Consider the following 21160-nt stretch of genomic DNA (forward strand, 5'->3'; position numbering starts at 1 on the left):
GCTTTCTTGGGTGGCGTAAGCCAGGGAACCTTATTGGCTAGGCTTACGTAGGCCCTTGGGCCGATAGCCTAGTACCTACCTGTGAACCTATGAACCTATGAACATGGTGGGCATGCTGCTGGGATTTGTCAACATGGCCTTGCATTTGTGTTTTGTTGACTGTGTTATGTTGTTAGTTGGGACCCCATGAAGATAACATAGACTGGCAGTACGGGTGAGGCACAGGCCTTTGACAGAGGACTGTAGGGCATTTGGTAGTGATGCAGGCCATCTGTAGCAGGCCAGTGCATTCTGCCACTCCTATATTCCCAGGCTGTGAGCCACTGGATTCCCCTGGGGTGACAGGGTACGTGTGGTGAGGTGGTAATGGCAATAGTTTCTGTCCATATTAATCCATTGGTCTGGATGCTGGCAGGGTGCTGCTTACAGCTAGGGACACACCTACATGGGACACCTCTTCAGCATGTTGCATTCTGTGGGTATTCCCATACAGAAGTGGGGGTCATACTGTACTCATTCCCAACAGCCGGGATATGACCTGTGATAAACCTGTGGCTGATAGTGGGGTGAGCTGAGTGCATGTGTGATATGGAAGCTTCTTGTAGCTGACTCACAAATATACCTGGGACATTCCCCTTATGCTACCTTGTGCGGGGACATAGGCAGTCTCTCATTACTTCATAACTGTGCCTTTTGTGGTCTGCCACTGATTGACCAGACTACATCAGTATTCCATACTACACAGACAACTAATGTGCTGCTAACCTGTATGTACAATTCCAAAGGTGTGTGAAGTTGACAGTTACATTTTATGTACTCTGTCTAGGGTACTTCCACTTGTGCACTGTGTGTATGTCTGGGCCCACATTCCTGGCATGTCTGTCTTTCAGACGGTGACAGATATTGACATCTGGACAGTAAGTATGGATGATTGCTGACATGCGTATTGCTGAGATGCATTGTGGTTGGCACTGCAGTTGTCGGAACATGGCCCTGTCATCAACAGTACTGGCCATAGGCCACCGAGACACAACCCTCCATGTCTACATGCTGACCACTTATAGACAATATTGAACATACAGCAACCTAACACACGGACCCCTGCATATTGTACACATGCAACAATCTATCCTGTAAATTGGGCCAGCTCAGGTAATCTGTGCTCCACTGTTATTAAATCCACATGTACATGTTACTGCATTTCTACATAGGATTTTTTGGGGGGGGGGCACTCCTGATGACTTTAAACATTTGCTATGACTGTACTGGTATTTCAGGTACTCTGTTGGCTTCCATTTCATTTTGTATTCTGATCTATCATGCAGACTAGAGGCATAACAGTAGAGTACAGATCTTAGGTTTTATTGACCTACATTTCAGTTTCAGACTTCTTACCCTTCAGAACTAACATACAACTGCCAGACCTGTTGTAGTCTGTCTGTGTAGGCCTGGACGGGGGCTGTTCACCATTGCCATTAATTGGAGGCCTTAGCACAGACTTTCGTTATGGTTATCTACACCTGTCCTGCTTGCTGAGGCTGGTGTTGGGTATTTGAGCCAAATTGACATGCATGTGTGTGTCCTATGATACACATTTGGGCCACCACATGTACTGTAGTGGGATTTGTCACCTTGTCTAGTACTGCCTACTATGCTGACACCCCTATTTGTTATGGAGTTCATGCTGCCCATATAGGTGTCCACTATCTGCTGCCATCCCATTCAGCCACCCAATTCCCTTGCATGCTCACATCCATACCATAGATACACCTAGCAGAACATACAACTCCATTTAGCAATTGATAGGAAGAGTGACTTACCTTGTGGCTGTGCCAGTAATGAGGATGGTGCTGGAGGACTGACTATGTTGGATGCACATAGTACACTCCCTATACATGGTAAAGCACATGTAGTGTCATGTTTGGCATCCCTTTTACTGTATGTGCGAGTCAAAGAGAAGTGTCATTCCCTGGGTCCCTACCGTGTCAGTGTATGTGCTATGAGTTGTCTCTTTGCCAAGGCCTGGGCATACTGGGCATGCCTCCTTCTGCTACATGGACAGGCTCAGGTAGTTCCTTCTCTGAGTCCCTCTGTGCCTGTGATGGCCTTGGCAATGGTGGGGGGCTGTGTGGCCTTGCCCCGTATTGTTCCTGCTGCAGCTTTTTCCGCAGGATCATATTGTACAATGAACATTTGTGTACATGTAGCTGGAGAGAACTGCAAGGCTTCACTGGATATGCCCAGGCAGTGGAACCATGACTTGAGCATCCCAAACACATGCTCTATTATGATTCTGGCTTGTGCTTGTGCCTCATTATGGAGTTCTTTTTCGGGTGTGTCCATTTCTGATGGGTGTCATCAGCCACGGCTCCAGTGGGTAACCAGCATCTCCCACCAGGTGGCTATATGGGATGTCCCCACTGGCAAATTTCTGGTACAGCTGTGTCATATGCCAGATGTGGGAGTCGTGATAGCTTCCAGGGCTGGCAGCACACACATTCAAGATAATGCCCTGGACATCGCACATGACCTGGCAGTTGATGGAGGGAAGCCCTTGCGGTTTATGTAGACCCTACCCTGCTCACCAGGTGGTGTTTTGATGTGTATGTGCATGCAGTCTATATCACCCACTACTTCAGGGTATTCTGCTATTTTGTGGAAGAGACGCATATTGCTGATCAACGCCTCACGGGTGTTGAGGAACTATATGTGCTCACCGGCATGTGCTGACAAGGCATCCAGGAACTGGTGGAGTACCCTGGATGCTGATGCCTGTGAGATCCCCATGATATCCCCAGTTGGCCTTTGAAAGGTACCTGTGGTTAGTATTCTTAAGCCTACACATACGTTGGTATCCACTTGGATGGATTCCCCTCTGTTGGTTCTGTGTGTGAGGTGTGGCCAGCACAGCTCAACAATTTGCTGTAGAATGTCTTAGTTCACCTTATAGCGCTCCACTATCTCCAGCTCATGTTCGCCCTTGTAGGTTACCCTAGGTCTATACACTCTTCTCCTCCTCCTTATTGTGGGTTGGTCATCAGCATTCACATCCTCACCACCCTCAGTCTCTTCCATGTATTGATTTATGAGAGCAACAGCAGCCCCTAACATTTTGTAGTTTTGTCAGGTAAAATTTCCCCGTCTGTGTACACTGATAGGTTCATAGGTAGGTACTAGGCTATCTGCCTGAAGGCTTTTATAAGCCTAGTCGGAATGTGTTGGCTTTCGCCACTGCCTTAGATTAGTTCCCTGTGCCTCTGTCCAGCAGAGCCATTGAAGTGATCCCTGGGGTAAACTTTCTGTTTCCCATCCATTTGTCAAGGTTTCTTTTGAAGAGGGTTAGTGAGGAGCTCTGCCTAATGTAGATTGGAATTTTGTTCCAGAACATGGGAAGTCTCTGGGACGAGAATCTATCCCTCCAGCACATCCTATTTATTGTTGTGCTGAGGTTTAGATCCCTGGAGTGTGTGGCTCGAGGGGATATGTTTTTCTTTAGGTGGAGCATGTCCATGAATTCTGGGTTGGACATGGCCTTATATGTCAGGCAGAGATCACCTCTGAGTAGGCGGTATGCAACCGAGTGCAGCTGGAGTTTCTTCAGTCAAGCTGCATAGGGCATCTGCTTGAGGCCAGTGATCCTCTTTGTGAGGTACTTCTGTGGTCCTTCCAGTTGTTGCAGGTGTCTTGTAAGGTACATCCCAAATTGGGCAATGTACTCTATGATGGGTCTGATGAGTGATGCATAGAGGGGCCCAATGACCTCTTTCGATCTGGATGCAAACCCTTTTGTGATTAGGTGGGCCACATAGAAGGATTTTCTAACCACTTTGGCAATGTGATTATCGAAGGAGAGGTTACTATCTACTTGAGTCCCCAGATCCCTTATTACGTCTTCCGTATTTAGGGGGCTACCACCTATGTGGTAGTTTGTGGGTACTTTGTTTTTTCCAAAGGGGATGATTATGCACTTTTTGGCATTTAGCTTGAGGCCATGGTTTTACACCAGGTATCTGTCCCAGTGAGACCCTTTTGGAGGATGTCTGTGTCAGCCAGAGAGTCAATTATAGCCCCTGGTTTGCAGTCGTCTGCGAACTTAGTCAACCATAGTCCTCCTGTGCTTGCCTGTACCTCTGAGAAGTATATGACGAACAGGAGGGGACATAGGACTGAGCCCTGGGGAACGCCACTTGTAACCGGTTTAGAGTCAGACCTAGCTCTTGCAACTCTTACCATGTGGGTTCTGTCCGTGAGCCAGTTGGCAACCCATCTCATGACGTAGGGGTTTATGTTAAGGCTGGCAAGCTTCTTTATAATACCTGAGTGGAGAATGGTATCAGAGGTCTTTGCGAGGTCTGGGTAGGCTGTGTGGGCCACCTTTCCCTTATCTATAGCCTTGGTAACTGTCTCAAAGAAGTCCACCAGGTTTAGCAGGCATGATCTGCCCTTAACAAAGCCGAACTGGATAGGGTCCAGTGTTTGGAGGTTCCCAATGTCTCTGTTAATGAGATCCATAATGACGCACTCCATAGCTTTGCAGACCAAACTAGTCAGGCTTATAGGGCGATAGTTCCTGGGATCCACTGTGGCTCCACCTTTGTGGAGCAGAATAACCATTGCTGTGCGCCACTCTGTGGGCATGTAGCCTGTGGAGAGGCTGAGTTTAAACAGTGTGTTTAGGTGAGGGGTTAGTTCATCTTTCAGCTTATGTAAGATGCAGCCTGGGACACCGTCCGATCCCCATGATGCTGTGTTTTTGGCTTTGGAGAGGGCGGTTTTAACCTGAGTGCCTGTGATTTCAGGGGCACTACATTCTTCTGGTATGGTTATGGGCCCTTTTGGGGGTGAGAGGGGGGTGAAGTTTGCACTGAACCTGTCTGCCAGGATGTTGGCGATATCGGTCGGTTCAGTATATTTTGTGCCATGCTGCACTAACTCCAAGCAGATCTGAGCATTGCCACTTAGATTCTTGACATCACTAAAGAATGCCTTGTGGTTATCTTTGGAGTCCATGGCAATTCTTCTTTCGAAGCTAGCATTGGATGATTTTATGAGGGAACATAGTTTCTTGCTGATACTGGTCTGGGATGTCTTCCCTTCTTGGGATTTTACTCTTTTCTGTACTAGTTTTCTCCTTCTATTGTGTAGCTTGTTTATGGCAGGGGTCCACCAGACTGGTTTCCTTTTCTTGGAGGAGTGAGTCTTGGTTTTGTTTGGGATAGCATGATCCATGCATTCTTGTAGGTGCCCGTAGAGTGCATTAGTAAAGGATTTTGCAGCTTGAACAGTGTTATCTATTAGCATGGGGGCTTTGAAACCTCCCACCTCAGTCTTAAGTAACATAAAGTTTGCTTTTGAAAAGTTTTTCACGGTGGTTTCTTTGACTGGGGGTGATGGCAGAATGTGGATATCCAGAGTGATTAGTTTATGGTCATATCTAACCAGCGATGGGTTGACCTCCGGTGTGGAACACCGGTCACTCATGTTGGTGATGACCAGGTCCAATATGTTGTCACTTCTGGTAGGGGTATTGACCAGTTGATCCAGGGCATTTGAGTTTATAAATTCTAGAAAATGCTGGGAAAGGGAGTTTGTACTTGAGTAGTTCTCCCAGTTAATGTTTGGGTAATTGAAATCACCCAATATCAGGGTGTTTGGTAGGACCTTTATGTTTCCCAGTGTTTACAGGAATGCGTAGTGGGGGTCCTGGGACATGGTGGGTGATCTGTAGCAAGCTATAATTTGAATAGCAGTTTTGCCCATTGTTAGTTGCATGTGGATGATCTCTGAAGCATCGTTTTGTGCCACTAACCTGGAGGTGTGGGTATCATTGATGAATATGGATACTCCTTTGACTTTTGTATTTTGGTCCGGGTTTTGTGGCCGAAATGTATGATATGAGTTGTAGCTTGGTAGTGCTGGGGTGCTCTCTGGAGCCTTAAACCAGGTTTCTGTTACTGCACATATATCGATTTTTTCCATACTGAGGAGTGCCTCGAGTGCGTGCATTTTGAGGTTTAGACTTCTGGCATTGAGTAGCATTACCATCAGTTATTTGTTACTTGTGCTATTTACGGCGGTGGGTTTGCCTTTTGAGCCTTGCCTAAAAAAGGCACTATGGGGGTGGCAAGAGCCTTGGCCAGTATTTGAAAGCCTAAGGGTGACAGGTGCAAGCCATCTCTAGCAAAGCAGCATGGCTTGTTGAGCATGTCATCCCAGGCTGACAGACACTGGATCTCCTTTGAATGACACGAGAAGCTTAGCCAATTGTTGAAATTGATAATTTTTTCTCTATACTGTGGTATCATTCTTGGTGAGGGCAGGATGCTACTCAGGGTCAGGGTCATACCGGCCTGGGCTACGTGATCAGAGAGCTCCTCCATGTCTCTTTTCATGTAGTCCAGGGAGTTATGGCTCAGGTCATTCACGCCAACATGGACAAGGACAGTGCCATATCTGCACTTGTTCTGGAGTGACCTGAGTGCTTGTGTTATGTGGCGGATCCTGGCACCCGACAGGCAGCTAACAGTAACCTTCTCCTTGTTCAGCCTAGTGAGTAGGACGTCAGAGTGCCTGGCTGTAGAGTCATCTATTACTAGTGTGTTGGGTATGTTATTTTGCCTTAAGGGCTGTGATTGTGTGGCACACTGGTTTTGTGAAGTATGTGTTTCATGGTTTGTGTTGGGGGGTGGAGCTTGCTTGGATGTCTGCTTTGGAGGTCTCTGTTGCTTTTGCAGTTTTTTATTTAGAGCCTCCGAGTATGTTTTCATGTATTTATGTGTGTTTTTTGCCGGTGCTGGTTTCATAGGTCTATGTGAGACTGGTGGTGTGATGCAAATAATTCCCTTCTCCTCTTGACTGTCTGGTCCAGTCTTGGGTTGACAGAGCTTAGCTTCCAGTTTGGCTGTATAATTGCATCTCTCGCATGTATTAGTGTTTGGTGGAAGGAGGAGAGGGTTGTCTGTGTACATGAGGCAATTGTAACATTGCCTCAAAATGCCCAGATTCACCAGTTGGACCGGAGAGTACACCTGAAACTGCCCTTTGGACATGCCTGGATAGGTATAGTGAACTGTTTTACTGATTGGCTGGTAAGGTTGAATAGAGAGCCTTGTCCTTCTCTACAGTATAGGGGGTCTAGTGCTAAGGTTTATTAGTGCTTGCTATGAGTATTGAGCAAGTGCCGGGATGAGAAGTGAATGGCTTGAGGGCTTAAGTTGAAAGTTTGTCTAGTTCAAAGGGAAAAATTGAAGAGTAGACTTTGTGGAGCCGGGAATAGTTATACCCTAGCTAACCACCATGCAAATGCGGGTTTTATAGCAGGGAAATGAAAGAGATTGAAATTAGCCCAAAATGGTCAATAAATTACTAATTTGGGGGCTGAAACCAGTCCTCCAGGGACAGATATGCTGCTCAAAGCTCCCTCTCTCACATTGAACAGAGAAACTTCCTTCTATCCATATAAGGTATGGGCAAACACAGAAACTTGTAACACAGTCCTGAATTCAGCACTAACCTAAAAACTGGACTATGCTAGCTTATAAAGGCGGGAAAACAAGTATTGTTTTTTCAGAAAATAAAGCAGATACAATCAAAAAAACACTTTAAATGCACATAAATGGCTATCACACTTGAATGTGTAGCCTACAACAGTTAAACAGGTAATTTAAACACAAAAATGACTTTGTTAAAGTGCATGCAGTAAAATAAGTACAATATGAACCTGAAACAAGCATTTTAAATCACAGAAACTCTAGAAAATTGGCGGTTTAGGCAGAATTAGCTAAAGGCGGCAAGAAAATGCAGAAAAATGATACTTAATCACTCCAAAGTCTCTCTTTTGTCTCTCTGCTGCTGTAGAACTCTGCAGGGCACCAGGCAGAAGCTTGCTGAGCTGTATACTAGTGCTAAAACCTAGCAAATGTGGGTTTTATAGCAGGGAAATAAAAGAAATTGAAATTAGCCCAAAATGGCCAACAAACTACTAATTTCTGGGCTGAAACCACTCCTCCAGGGACAGATAGGCTGCTCAAAGCTCCCTCTCTCACAGTGAACAGAGAAACTTCCTTTTATCCAAGTAACGTATGGGCAAACACAGAAACTTGTAACACAGCCCTGAATTCAGCAATAACCTGAAAACTGAACTATACTAGCTTAGAAAGGTGGGAAAACAATTATTTTTTTTTGTTTTTTTGTTTTTTTTTTCAGAAAATAAAGCAGATACAATAAAGAAAACACTTTAAATACACAGAAATGGCTATCACACTTCAGTGTGTAGCCTACAACAGTTAAACAGGTAATTTAAACACAAAAACGACTTTGTTAAAGTGCAGGCAGTAAAATAAGTACAATATGTAGCTGAAACAAGCTTTTTAAATCACAAAAACTCTAGAAAATTGGTGTTTTAGGCGGAATTAGCTAAAGGCAGCAAGAAAATGCAGAAGGATGATACTTAATCACTCCAAAGTCTCTCTTTTGTCTCTCTGCTGCTGTAGAACTCTGCAGGGTACCAGGCAGGAGCTTGCTGAGCTGTATACTAGCACAAAAACCTCACAAATGTGGGATTTATAGCAGGGAAATGAACGAGATAGAAATTAGCCCAAAATGACCAATAAACTACTAATTTCTGGGCTAAAACCACTCCTCCAGGGACAGATAGGCTGCTCAAAGCTCCCTCTCTCACAATGGACAGAGAAACTTCCTTTTATCCAAGTAAGGTATGGGCAAACACAGAAACTTGTAACACAGCCCTGAATCCAGCACTAACCTGAAAACTGGACTATACTAGCTTAGAAATGCGGGCAAACAAGAATTTTTTTTGTTTTTTTGTTTTATTCAGAAAATAAAGTGGATACATTTAAAAAACACTTTAAATGCACATAAATGGCTATCACACTTGAGTGTGTAGCCTACAACAGTTAAACAGGTAATTTAAACACAAAAACGACTTTGTTAAAGTGCAGGCAGTAAAATAAGTACAATATGTAGCTGAAACAAGCTTTTTAAATAACAGAAACTCTAGAAAATAGGCATTTTAGGCGGAATTAGCTAAAGGCAGCAAGAAAATGCAGAAAAATGATACTTAATCACTCAGAAATCTCTCTTTTGTATCTTTGCTGCTGCAGAACTCTGCAGGGCACCAGGCAGGAGCTTGCTGAGCTGTATACTGATGTAGAGTTTGTGGGAAAAACCAGACTGGAAGGTGTTTGCACAGTTTATAGTAGTGTGCTAGGCTGTTCCATGTGTAATTGGCTGATTCTGATACATTTCACCTGCCAGCTATTCTAGTTCTCCTTGATTGCATTCTTACTGCTGTTTTGTCTTCCCATTGCCTTCCAGTTTAAGCCCCAAGGTGCGGCGCTCATACCCAGTGCTCAGATGTGAACAGAGCTGCTATTTCCTGTTTTTTTTTTTTTTTTTTTTTTTTTTAAAAACCCGGTGCGTGGCATTTACACCCATTTAGGCAATGTAAACACTGTTAGGCAGCCTCAGACACACCCCCTTCCTTAGCTCTGCTTAGCTAAGGGCAAACACCGGCCACAGAGCTCCAGTAAGCTTACAGCATGCATGACACTCCACCTTATGAGGTCACTTATGGCTGGGTGCACCCTAACACTGAGAGGAATTCTGTGATTCAGTATCAATACCCTCATTTGCATAAAACAGAATTCTAATTCATAGTTACCACACTCACACTGAGCCTTCCCACTTAGCAACCATTATTCCCTGGTATTGTTGTCTTATGCATGCCATTGACTATCATGGCAAAATGCTGATGTGAGTTTAAAAGAAGCACAGGTCTAAAGCAGATGCTCTATGCTGACCGTCTAAAAACACTCCAGCTATACTCTGTCACATATCATCTACTCAGAGGCGATCTCTGCTTAACATACAAGGCCATGTCAAACCCAGAGCTGTTGGACATGCTACATTTAAAGAAATCCCAATCCCTCAGAGCCACACGCTCCAAGGATCTAAACCTTGTCATCACAATGAACAAAACATGCTGGAGGGATAGGTTCCTGACCCTGAGACTCCCCAGACTCTGGAATAGACTGCGCATACATGTCATAAAGAGCACCTCTTTGGCCCTCTTCAAAAGGAACCTTGACGATTGGATGAGCAATAGGAAATTCACCCCGGGGATCACGGGAGTTGCCCTGCTAGACAGGGGTCCAGGGAAGTAAATATTGTGGGAAGAAATAGCCAGGGAATTGTTATAGCTTGGCTTGTATAGGCCCTAGGGCCGGTAGCCTATTACCAACCTAACCAACCTAAAGCTTATTTCCAACTTTTTTTTCAAATTTTTGGGCTGATCCCATTTGCACACCACTGCCCTACGTTTAAATGGGCAAAATCGGCCAAAAAAAATAAAAGTTATTTTTTTATAATTTTGCAACTATTTCCCATGCCCATGGCCATACATTTGGCCATTGGCATCCCTACTACATTGAATACATGCTTTCTTTGGAGCTGTCATGCCTCCGTTTTGTAATTTGCAGAAATGTATTCGGTTAGTAACCGAATACATTTCTGCAGGTTACATTATTGCTGCATAGACGCCTTCTTGCTTTCTGGATCACTAATTTACCTCATTTGCATGGTTTTCTCAAAAAAAATGGGGTTAATTAGCGTATAGCAGTGGTGTCCATGCAGGAATAGTGTAGGAGCGCTCGTACATGTCCCGGGAGCTTGTTCCTAGATCTCTCGTCAGCCATATTTCCTGCAGCAGCTCTTGCACTATTCCTGCACTCTGTGTAGAGCTTGCTGAATCCCGGGTATTGTCTTTAACTAGTGTTCTGCTATACCCCATTACTCTTCTGGGTTAAGGGTGGATGGAAGTTTAGTTATTCTTATGTGATTATATTATGTATAATGCAAAATGCTACCGATAAAGGGATTTTTTTCATCAGTTCCACTCTATGGAAATTACTGAAAGTTATATACTTGAATTTGGCAAAATAGAATTATAATAAACACACACACACACACACACACACACATATATATATATATATATATATATATATATATATATATATATATATATAATACATACATAGATTCATACTAGGCTAACTGCCCTTGCGAGACATTGTAAGCCTAGCCAGTTATCCCTTAGGGAGACTCGAACCCTGCACTTTGTGTTTGTAAGGCAAGCACCTTAACCATTATATATATTTATATATATATATATATATATATATATATATATATATATATATATATATATATATCTATATGTGTGTGTGTGTGTGTATATATATATATATATATATATATATATATATATATATATATATATATATATATATATATATATATATATATATATATATACCTATTGTATTTTATTTTTCATTTTATTTAATTTATTGTTTGTTGACTGGGTTAGTCCCACTAGGCTAGTAGCCTCTTTTCAGTTGTTTGATAGTCAAAAACTCAACAAAAACAAATGACTGAAAAAAGATCAACTACACATAGCGCATGCTCCAAAACATGGCCTTGGAGTACACAAATCAAAAAACAATGCCTTTTGAAGAGGATCAAGCTCCCTTGCACCCCCACAGCCATACAACTTAAGTATGCCAACTCTGAGATTGTACAATACTAGGGAAAGGGTGTATTCTCCAACTCCAGTGTGTGTGTGTGTGTGTGTGTGTGTGTGTGTGTGTGTGTGTGTGTGTGTGTGTGTGTGTGTGTGTGTATGTGCATGTGTGTATTTGTGTATGTTGAGGCTGTCCAGTTTATATCTGCACTGGCATTTATCTTTTGTGTCTTTGACTAATATTTTTCTCATTCTCTTGTCCTTCTGAAGATCCAGTTTTAGAAGAGGAGGAGAAATGAACCAGTTCACCTTTAATAAGCACAGCATCTGTTACCAGCTCATGAGTGACCATCAGGTCTACACTCAGTAGGTGGGTAAAGGCTCCTCTGTTGGAGCTGACCTGAAGAGTCACTGGTATCCTCTGTGTTTGCTTATCAAGAGGGAGGATAAACTCTCCCCTCTGAAGGTTTATAGGTGGTTTCCTGGCACAATGTGGGGAGGCTGGTTGCTGCTAAGGTGCATTACAGCTGGATGTCTACATTGGGAACACCAAGGGATTTATGGTACGGTGGTTAGAGCCATGTGGCCTGCCGACACTAGCAATTTGGCTCCAGTGAAGCAACTAACCCACACCATCCCCAAGCCAGATGAGGATGTCTGGATTTGGTGCCCTCTGGGCCAAACTGTCAGCCAACCATGTCAGGAGTCCAACCTATTGCCATTCTGGTGTATTCCTTTATGTATCTGTCATTTCTCATTCTTGGTAAAATGATTAGTATCAGGCAATGGATAGAACATGCTTACTAAGCCATGGTAACCTCTCGGCTTTATAAAACAATGCTAGTCCTACACACTTACACCATCAGCACCTGCTAACTGTGATCCCTAGCAGCTGGTGCCTGGGTCAGCCACCTGTTTGCTCCACCCTAGATAAGGCTCTGCCAACTGAGATAAATGAGAATAAAGATACCAGATTAAAGAGATATGATATGCCAGTGTATTGCTCTGCAGATTAACCTTTTGGGCAGTAACATAAACATCTGATTAAGCCCAGAGATATAAATACTGCTTCTGTAAAATAACACATTGTTAGCTAAACTACAGAACATTTTCCAAGAACTGGGCTGCAACATTTTGCTTCATATTGCACTGTAAAAATTAAGGCATTACTACCATTAAGACAATACCCATTAAACGTATATCCTCTCATAATGTAATTCTTATGAAATTATTAATGAAATAACTTCCTGAACTCAAATATGTTCAAACATTTATTTTTTGATTTTGCAAATATGACACATTGATAGATACATTTTCAGTTAAGTGTCAAAACTCTTCTCCTTTTTTATAGATACTTAGATACTTAGTATACTGCGCAGGCATTTCTTATGTGCCCTGCCTTGTTTTTTTTTTTTTTTTAATTATTTATCTTGATTCATTTGGAAGGCAATCTCTGAATTAACTGCTGCGTCAACTGGTATTAGCACCTTCAACTAAGAATATGGTCATTGGGTTCTTTCCTGGGCAGCATTATTTTTCAGGAACTTGCAATTACCTAGAAAGGTTGCTTGATTGTCCTCCCCCCTTCCTTTCCTTCCATTTATCTACTTTGAAAATGAATTCTTCAATGGTTTCCATTTTTAACATTCTCCCTGCTGTGATTTACCAAGCAGGAAGGGATCGTTCCCTGACTCCCTACTCATCATGCTTTGTAAGCAGTTTTCTGTTGACTTTCAGATAACTTATCTATTCTGACTGTTCAATGAACCTTCATGCTGTGAAGTTTTGATGTTTTATGATTGTCTGGAGATCAATATTATGCATACTTTCTTGTTTGTTTTAGTATGACAACCCAGGACCCCAACCTTTGACCCACCAAACTAAGATAAACAATTTATATTTTAGTAAGTACAGAACTGCATTCATTTTACTGACTGCAGCTTCCAAGACCCTCTTGCACAGACCTCAGGTCAGTTTAGCCCTTCTTTTTCCTAGTTATTAGTGTTTTAACTTTCTCCTGTACAAATCAGACTTTACATAGCTTTACTAATACAGCTAATCTTGTGCATGTTAATTATTAGTTATTTAATTAAATTTAACTAGACCTGTTTTAGCGATCGCTATCATCATCATCATCATCATTATCATCACTGCTGCCTTAATTTTTTTTAACTATCCATTGCTTCGCTTCCAAAGTAAAGGGCTGGTCATGCCTGAAGGACAGGAGCTGTCCTTCTTAGATCTAATTAATGTTTTATTAAGACCAGACTCGTGTCTTTATGTTTCAGTTACCTTGAACAGACCAAACCTTAGTTATTAAGATTAAAAGTCTGTGCTGTAAATTATTCTGACTATCCAATGCCAGTTAAGCATTTCATTATCCCTGACATAGCTGAGACATGTATCGGTTTATTCTAATTTGGGTAATTTATCAAGTAAAACCCACCCTGGAGTTGTATATTATACTTCATCCATTTCCTGTATTGATTTCATTGCTGTGCACAGACCAGTCTTAAATTAAAGAACTGTTGCATACACTTTTTTTTCTGTCCACTCTTGTTCATACCTTAGGGATCTAGTTATTTTCAGTTGAAGTGAATCTTTAATTGTCATGCAGAAACAGATTATATGGACTAGCTTAAGCGACTGACCTTGAAATATCGACTACAGGTATTTGATAAGGGTTGAACTTGAAAATGTTATGATTCTTTGACTTGAACAAACTTATAATACTGGTTTTAATATGGCTGAGGGAAACTAATATGTACTTCTGAGAGACCTCAAGTCCTAAATTAAAAATACAGCATGTTTCACAGTGTCTGTTTAAGAATTTTGACTTGCAGCTTCATGGTTCAACTCTGTCCTCTGCCTATTGCCTGAGTGGAATTTACCTGTTCTCCTCATATATGTGTGGGTTTTGTCTAGACACACTAGTCTTCTCTTATTCCCTCCAAAAAAAAAAAAAAAAAAAAAAAAAAAAAAATGACGGTTGGCTGTCTTCCTCAAAGACAACATATGTATATGTGTGTGGGTGTGTGTGTGTGTGTGTGTGTGTGTGTGTGTGTGTGTGTGTGTGTGTGTGTGTGTGTGTAGATGAATGGGTTCCATAATGGATAATGTAATGTTCCACTTACCTTGTTAACAAATAAATGCATTAAATTAGAAGTCTAATGAAACGACCACCACCGATCCAAAAGAGTAGTTTTATTCACCTCTAGCACCTCGACAAAAATGCCTTCAAGCAGTAAAAACATTTACAAAACAGCATCCTTAAATACACTCATCAAACAATTAAACAATAAAACAGTAATTAATAGAACAATTATCACCTCACTAATTCATGTATTTCCAGTTACATTCACTATTTAACCCCCTAGGTATCAAGGCATCGTATTTAAGTATATACAGTGTTTCTTTATACAGCAATTTGTCTTTAAAATCTCTTGCTCCCTCATCCATCCCCACATGTATTTTTTCCAATATACAGCCTTTAAGCAGGGAAGGGTCACTATTGTGAAACTTTTGGAAGAGAATACCCAAAGGACACTCTACTCTAGCATTTGACATGCTCCTGCAACCTAATCTCAAATGACCTCAAGCTTTCTCCTACATAGAATAAATTGCAGGGGCATTTTAATCTATACACAATGCCCTGAATATTACAAGAAAATTCTTCTTTAGGGTCAAATCTTACACCATTTATTTTAACGAATCTATTAAAAATGTATTTGCACACAGAACATCTATTACACTACCTAGCGTAACAGAAAGTTGTTGACCCAACTTGTCTAAAGGGGGAACAAATTTGCTATGTACTATAAAATCTGCTAAATTACACCCCCTCTTGTAAGAAATACACTGAAAATGTTTGACCAACCCATATAGCTCCTTATCTTTAAGAGGATTGGCCAAAAAAATATCAATAAATCATTCAGTTGTTCAGATAATATATTATACATTGTTACAAAATATATATTTCTATAATTCCACTATCTTGGGCTTTTTTCACATATTTATCAAGTATAAACCCATTAACCTGAAAGCTGCATTCATTAAATACATTATTCCCTTCTTTATATTTACTCTTCATCTCACGTTTAACTAAAACCTTTTGCAAAGCATCCAATATAACATCTTCACTATACCCTCTATTAATAAACATTTCAGCTATATAAAAGGCTTCTTGAAAAAAAAATCTAGTTCTTGATTACATAATTTATCTAACCGAATAAATTCTCCGTAGGGTACTGCAGAAATGAGAATTGAGGGATATCAACTGGATCCATGCTAAAAAACATTTCTCTCATCCCCTTTCCTGTGTATTGATGAAAAAATTCTTACATCATTTTGGCCCTCTAACTCGAAATCAAGGAAGGAAATATGTTTACGTACTTGTATTTCTTCAAATCTAAAAGCAAATCTATTATTTTGAATTTGTTCTATAAAATCATAAACAGAATCCAGTTCTCCATAAAAAAATAAAAATAAATTAGAAGTCTACCCTAATGGTGTTAAATCCTTGAGGACAAAAAGAATTGAATAAGGCCAATCTTGTGAATTTTGGAATGGCTACCAGGATTTAAATGGTTTCTGGTTTTCACAGTTTTATTTGTACTATTCTATCTGGTCTTGATAGTTTCACTAGACCTGAGATGTTCAGCCTCACTTTACAAGTCCAAGCTATGGAATGTCAAATATCCATTTTCTACAGTTATACACCCCCCCATGCTGTGACATATCACATGACAATGTTACAAAATATTGCTTATTGTCCTATCTGTGCCATTCTGGCATTCATTAAGTGGAAATTTTCTCCTTTCAGTTCCTACTCTAGACAAGGGTGCAACAGGGCTATCAATACAGATAATTGATACACCTAAATCTTTGTTATAGTGATGGCCTTGGATCAGGTTTCCCCTCCCATGTGAAACACAATACTTGACCTGTCATTAACAAGTTGTGCAGCTGTAAGAGTCAGCACTCTCCTCCTGTGAGATCCCCCAGCCAAGGTTCTGACAAGATGCCACAGTTTAACCAGCATGTAGTGGTTTAGAAATGCCCTATTTTGGTATACAGTAAATGTGGAATTGCTAAAAACTGAAGTCATAACATTAAGAAGCGCCCAACACATTTTTCTACAAACAGTACTTCCCACAGCTATCTGGAGCTGACAGCCATCAATAATGATGAAGAAGTTGCTAGTGTTCTGCATACAGCAGGATACCTGCAAACTATAAACAAGAAAATTTAACCTGTTTTTTGTATCATAGGTACTTTTTTACTGATGGGTTTCCTTGAGAGCCATACCTGCATTAAAAAGAAAAGCATGTAACTTTATTGGCATGCCTGAAAAGCTATACCTTACCTCATGGATTGTTTCACAAATGGCACCTGATAAGGGCCAGCTAAGGTAATCAAGGAATAATTTACTCTACAGTGTAAGCAGCTGGAACAGAGCTCGTTATGATTAAGGTAATGTCTCATTATTTGCACAATTAATTTATTCAATGTACTATTTGCAGAATGAGATTTCTGAAAAATGTCACAGACTCTGCTGTAGTTCCACAAAATGGTGTATGTGATTATTCATTCTTGGGTGAGTTGTGTGTCTGATATATGTATAGTCCCAAGTGGGGCAACTGGTTACTTGCTGGGAAGTAAATGGGTGGATAATGTACTTAACTTAAGTGAAAAACTGTTGTTTTCTGTATTAAGTCACTTCCAGTGGTACAACTTTGTATAATGTTTGCAATCAAAGTTGGTTGTTATCTGTTGCAGATAGTAATGAAAATTCTAAAAAGTTTTATAAATTTAACCTAAGCATTTTTAATTTGCTTCAGTTGTTTTCATTTGATTAAAAAAAAACCTACATCTGTTGTTTTCTATTGATTTATTTCTCTTTTACACACACACACACTCACACATACGTACATTTGTTTTTCTTTTTTTGTACTATCGTTATATACTTTGCTGTTGATGACATAGTAGTCAAACCCTCTTTTTTAAGTAAAAAAAAACACTGCTGTAATATACATTTCATTTGCAGCAATACACCCCAAAATATGTTTAAATTGCCCTTATTTAAGACACTGACTAAAATTCAGAGAGAATTAGGGCCTAGTGAGGCAATAATTGGTGACCATATAATAGTGGGTAGGGATTCAAAGACAATGCATAATGCATGTTTTCTAAGCTATGAGCCACCCCACAAAGAGCACCCATAAATTCTAGCAATGCACAGCTGTGCAGCTCTGGTCCACAAATCCCAAAAAATAATTTATAAAGATGGAGAAATATTAGCAGTGGAGTCCCCTAGAGTTGTCATTGGACCTGTTTTATTTAACATTCTTTTTACTGAGCATAAAGTAAATGCATGTTAGTTGTATAAATATAGTAATGACTGCAAACTTTGATCTAGCATAACATATTTCAAGCAGTATAAAAATTTACAGCTAGCCATATCATATTTGAATAAGAGGTGTTGCTCTAAAAAATGACATGCTACTATTAACAAATGCACCATGATGTAATTTGACCCATGACACATTACTGTAAATTACAATTGAAAATAGTATCAAATGCTAATTATTTTAATGATTAGATGAACTTGTGAGGTTTGACCTTAAAGACTGTTATATTGTTTGGAGGGCATATGGTGTTATTTCTATACTTCAGTGTATTGTTTAATCTGGAAATTGGGACATTTTTCTATAGTTTTTAAATATCTTACCAGTTTTTGAATGCAAAAATGCTTATTGTTCATTCAGTAATATTCACTTAACTGACAACAGAGATTACAAAGATTACAAACCTTATCATTGTACTCTACCAAATACAGAGTCATCAGAGGTGGTTTATCTAAGTTCTTTACATCAGTCATCCTATAGAGCTACAATTACTTTGTCATGAATTATAAATCTCCGCAAGTTTGTGGTTCTTTGTTAAAGGATCAAAGGTATTTTAGTAATATATGGGGAAATAACTTCCAGTAAGATTTTTGATAACCAATTACCACTCTGGGTTAGAAGGGTTAAATTAATTAATGATTTTAAAAATGATTTTGGGTATACATATGAAGAATGATAACTATATTTAAGGGGTTACTGAGTCATAATGAACAGTTGCAAACTTGTATTTTATTTATTTATTTAGCTTTTTTTGACCAGATTTAGTCATACTAAAACAATAGTCTCTATTCATGAGAGACCTGAAGTGGTATTCAACTTGACTAGGAAAGCTTTGACCAAGACACTGGGGAACTTCCTCTACTCATTTCAATAAGTGACTAGAATCTTTTATAACCACTTGAGCTAAAACTAACTCAGGCAGATGGGACCTCAGTTTAACGTCTGATCCAAAGCACAGGGCACTCAGGTGAGAAGTACTCCCTAATGGTCCTCTGTAATGTTGGTAATGGAAAATGAATCCAATCACCTGGGTGAAAATAAAACTACAGCCTTCTGATCTTCAAGTGAATGGACTACCAGCTGAGCCACTGATTCTACTGTTCTTAATAGAAATGCAACTATGCAACCATGGAGCCTGTAAAGATGTCAAAATAAGCATCATAGTCCTTGTCAGCGTGGACTGCAGATTTTTATGGAACTTTATATAATATTGTTTACTAATAATTTATTACTATAGTAGAATTGCAATAATTAAATAATTTCATCCACTCATTCACAGCTGACATTCACCCATTGACAAGATTTTTTTATCATATGCTATTTCAGATGTCCTTACAAATGATGACGGAGTCACTTTTATTGGCAACCTGTTTTTAGATTTTTCTTAATATTGTGGTTTCAAGCACAGATAATTAACATCTTTGTGGCCATGAGCAAACTATCTTGTAGAAAGATATGTGAACACTTTAAGCAAAGTAGTAGAAGTGGCATGGAATACAGATTTAATTTAGATAGCATAGAGCAACACCACATTCTTTTATAGGACAATCATCACCATTAAAGTTATTGAACTCTAGTTTCAGAATTAAAATCCTAACTTTCAGACTAAAACTTGTAATGATAAAATGTTTAGAAGACATGATGTGATGAAGAAGGCCATGATAAAACATTATACTTTCAGTAAAATACATTCCATATACCATGATTTAAAATAAGGTATAGTGTGCTTTTGAAATGTCTGAGATCTCCTAAAATTGCTCCTTTCGTTTTACCCAATACTTACATGACTTTTAATGACAAAGTCCCTATGATTACAAAAGACAGAATGGACACAAAGTAACTAGACCATGTTTTTTGTAAATATGTTAGTTTAAATAGTTGCAGATGTTTAGATTTTGAAATAATATATGCTCTACAATGTAAGTAGCTGATAATCTGCCACATACATTTCTCTTGCAGAGCTAAAAGAAGGCTGTGCTTTAATAAACTATGGCCAAGATTCAAAGAGATGTGCTGCACGTCTGTGCAAGCCGTGCACAGCTAAGCAGCACTGCACAATGACACAAGTAGACAATGAATATCCAAATAGAGCAAGTGGTGCCTATGGGCAGCTAGCTGTGGTTCTGGGTATGTGAATGAGTCAGGCAACAAGTACGCAAGTTGACCCATCCATGCAGTGTAATTATGCAAGTAGACAATACTGCATAGTGCAATATATACACAACAAGCAAGTGTGAGAATCTATAGAGTAGCTGCACACTACATAGCTCGATCTCGCAAGAACAGAAAGCATGAACTTAGAAAATATATCTCAATATAAAGCAGTACCTGTATTAGGTAGGCTGTGCCTTTTACCACCTCCCTAAGTGGGACCTTAACTACTGAAATTTTATAATTGAGTAGGAACATATTATTTGCTGCTGCACTGCTAGAATGTCCCTCTAAATGAAGACCTGTTAGATTCATAAAATGGAAAGAAAGGGGTGTACAAAAGTAGTAAAAGGGAAAGAGTAAGTATGGGGGTCACACTAAAGGAAACCATATAGAGTGTGCAGGGTGGGAGGAAGAAGGCCAGTTTCTTTTGGGTGCACAGGGTCCCTTTTTTGTTCCTTTTACAGACAAGGGAAGAGGGGAAGGGTGAAAGGGAACACAGGGGCAGGGCAGGAAAGGAAAAATGATAATATTGGGGCAGATAAACCAGCACTGGACAGCACAGATAAACAGGTTGGAAATGTGCCTAATAGGATGAAAAGTTACAAGAAGGACAGAGACAAACACATGATGATGAAGAGCATTGGACAGTGCACAGAGTATGGGTCATGACATAAGACAAAGGAACAATCATAGCTGGGGATAGGGTGGAATATGATTAGTGGCCAAGTCATCTCCTCTCCTGGCCCAGTGTGAAGGATCAGGGTGGCTGGTGGTATGGGTCACACACATCCTATGACAGTCACATGGTAGGGGAGGGAGATTGAGCAAATCTACTACTTGATCCAGGAGGCTGTCCATCTGGGCTATATATCTGCCCTCTGCTCTCTCCACTGCAGACTTTACCACTTGGTCCAGCTGCAGCTAGGCCACCTCAGGTAATGGAGGTGGTTTACCTACCAGTGACTGGTTAGAATAATCCCCCAGTAAGGTTCTCCCAGCCTCATCACTATCATGCACCTCATTCTAATCTCAGCAGGGGCAGGACATGGTGGGG

At 40.3% G+C, this 21160-nt stretch overlaps 1 long non-coding RNA gene across 1 annotated transcript in view; it reads left to right on the forward strand.

Moving 5' to 3' along the window:
* The first annotated feature begins 13485 nt into the window (after window positions 1-13485).
* Window positions 13486-21160, forward strand: part of LOC122804366 — a 137834-nt gene continuing 130159 nt past the window's right edge. Inside the window, exons 1-2 of the long non-coding RNA XR_006365215.1 lie at window positions 13486-13514; window positions 16816-17017. This is a non-coding gene — a long non-coding RNA (uncharacterized LOC122804366). The remainder of the gene's footprint in view (window positions 13515-16815; window positions 17018-21160) is intronic.

Source organism: Protopterus annectens, chromosome 6.part0 (genome assembly GCF_019279795.1).
Source record: "Protopterus annectens isolate FY-2018-M chromosome 6.part0, PAN1.0, whole genome shotgun sequence".
Taxonomy (NCBI): domain Eukaryota; kingdom Metazoa; phylum Chordata; order Ceratodontiformes; family Protopteridae; genus Protopterus; species Protopterus annectens.